Below are 3,072 nucleotides of genomic sequence, written 5' to 3' on the forward strand. Positions count from 1 at the left end.
TGTGATTAAGCCACAGCACAGCTCTCTGAAAAATATTCCAAAAATAGATACATGTTTATGTAATCTTCCAAGTCAGATGTTATTTATTCTATGGACCTTGAGCAATCCCCCAAACTGGTATTGATTTCAGTGGATGTTAATTCAGATAGTTTTCAGCTGACTTTCAAAAGTGGTGAAGGATACAGAACTGCATAGAAGAAAATAGGATTTAAGCATAAAATTTCCACAGGTTTTTTTTGTTGTTAAAAAAGCATAACAGGCATAATAAAACCTCTTAACATCTGCATTTTCAGATTTTGAAGTGTCTTAAAAGCTGGCCTCTAGTTGTTCTGGCTAAAGGAAGTCAATTTTAAATATTGTTTGACCATGTTCGTCCTCGGAATGTAGGATGCATATGGGAAAATAGAAAAAGCCCAAAGGCATTCCCTGCAGAATGAAGAAACCCCATCCTGTCACTCAGATATAGCCCCTAGTGATTTAAAATACAGATGAAGACTAAAACAGAAGATGCAAGACAGAAAAGTATAGGTCTAAACACTAAATGCAGTCAATGCATGTATGCCGTAGGGGCTCACCCACCCATGGCTCCAGCAGCAGGGTGGTTAGGAAAGGCTGCGTTGGCTTCCTGCAGGTATTTCTTCCCTACGCATCTGCTGTGTGCCGCTTGTGTGCTTAGCAGTTAGTGTTACTTACCCATGTGTTCTCCAGCCAGGCTCCAGAGATGAGCTGTGCCATCTATAGATGAGGACAGCAGGACTCTGTCTTCATCCATCACCTCTGATCTATCAAAGCAGAGACAGAACAGCACGTAGGTACTAGGAAACCTGTGCCAGCGTTGCTAACTTACGCTGCCGGTTGTTAACCTCCACTGTCAGCAATGGCAGGTAGCTTTAAAAATTGACTTTAATGTATGGATGCTCATCCCTCTCAGGATCCTGCCCCAGAGAATGGGGAGGAGAGAGGTCCCCCAAAGAGAGATTTAGAAAGGGAATCAAGGGATTGGCCTACAGAGGGGCTGGGGACACCAGCCCTCTCCAACCAAGGAGCTCTCACCGCACGTAGGGTACCTGTGCCCAGTGCTAATGCTGTAACCCAGCCGCTTGTTTTGAGGAACAGAAGCTCCAGGGAGGATCGGACACATCCAAATGATGCTGAAGTAGAAATAGCACCATGAAATGGCACGTCTGGTGATTTGAGAAGTGATCACTGCTGGTGACCTCTGGACCATGCAGAGGGCAGAGCTGAGGTTTCCTGTGCTGCCGGGGGGGGGGGGGGGGGGGATGGTAATTAAGTAACCTAATCACATTGCCATTGAAAAGCAGCTGGCTATAGGCCTGTGTACTTTGTGGGTATTTCCACAGCCAGAACTGAGCTATGTTAGACCGTACTTACAATGTGTTTATGCGTGCTCACCAATGACACACATCACAGAATGGTATAGGTTGGAAAAGACCTTTAAGATCATTGAGTCCAACCATAAACCTAACACTACCACGACCACCACTCTACCATGTCCCTAAGCAAACAGAAAAATAAAGAATAAATCTGTAATACCCCATACAATTTGCAGTAATACAGAGATACAGTTCAATAGAGAAGAACGTGTCCCTGAATGATGTTGCAAAGAGGCCACGCTTTGTGCAGGGCCAAACACAAAGCCTAACAAATGAAAACTAAGTGACTCAGTAATGCTGTTTCAATGCAACAAAATGTTAAAATAGTTTTCATGCAGAGCGTGGAACAGACCCACATGGGTAAATAGCTCCTACTAAACTGCAAGGATGTGACTGTCACAGGATGCTATGCCAAAGTCCTTGCTGAGATTTTGCTCAGTCCTTACCTCCTACTGAATTCAAAGTAGGTTTGTCAGCGTTTAGCCAATGGGCCATTAAATTGTTTTACTTGAAATGCTACACAGGGGCAAACTTAGCTGTGCTGAAAAGCCACTGCAATACCAAGGACAGATTTGTGAGAATGTACAAGAGGAGAAAACAGATTAACGTGAAGGAGGAGAGGGGATTTTGATTTGTTTGGTTTGGGGTTTTTTTTTTATATAGCCACAAATCATAGGCAGGACTTTGCTCATTTAAATCCTTATTTTCTCTTATCGTGTTTGCTCAGATGCACACCCATACATCCAACCCCTCAAACAGTTTATCTAGGTAGGAAACAATCCATATCACGTACATTGTGGTGGCTCCCGCTCTAGCATCCCAAGAGCATAATCCTTGGTGCCGTCAGCACGCACGCACCCATTGCCATCGGCCCCACAGAACCTGCTCGTGGGGAGTGACAGCTATGCTGCGGAGCTGCCACCGTGCTCCAGACCGAGACGGACGGCCAGGCCAGTTGCGTGATTAACCAGTAATTTACCGTCTGTGATAATACAGCACAGGCTGTTTTAATGGACATACACTGCATTGTGCGGGGGCCTGTAACAAACCCAAAGAGGGGATGCGTGTCTGCAGCAGCTCGCGAGAGAGAACATGCTTTTCCTCCCTCCTCTTCGTGCGTGATTTGTCTGGAGCTGCGCGAGGGGTGCCGAGCTCGGCTCTGCGTGGTGTGCACGTACCGGCGGGCGAGCTTATGGGTGCGAAGCTGAGCAGGCTCCAGGAGTAGAGGGAACTTGCAGAAAAGCAAATGGTGATGGCAAAAACATTTCTCAGTAATGGTGGAACCTGAGTCTGTTGGGAGAGGAACGCACAGGGGATGAAATCAGAGTTAGAAGCAGCAATCCCAAACCTTCCTCCAGTGATCATCATGCCTACAAGTTCTTGATTTGCTAGTGCTCTGTAACATGTTGGCTTTGTCATTTTTATTATTCACCTCAAGTATTCTCTGGATGTTGTCTTCTAAGCAAATGATTACTTTCACTCAAAACTTTAACATAAAGAAAAGGAGGGATCAATAAAATATCCACATTTAATGAAAAAAACCAACCCCAAAACAGTTTAAAAAGATTAGAGCAAGTCCTAGTTATCAGGGAAAATCAGAGCTCTCCCACAGGACGGATAACTGTGTCATGCCACGGCCAGAGGTCCTGCAGATTTTGCCACGCAGGAGAGGCATGTT

Source organism: Mycteria americana, chromosome 1, assembly GCF_035582795.1.
Source record: "Mycteria americana isolate JAX WOST 10 ecotype Jacksonville Zoo and Gardens chromosome 1, USCA_MyAme_1.0, whole genome shotgun sequence".
NCBI lineage: Eukaryota > Metazoa > Chordata > Aves > Ciconiiformes > Ciconiidae > Mycteria > Mycteria americana.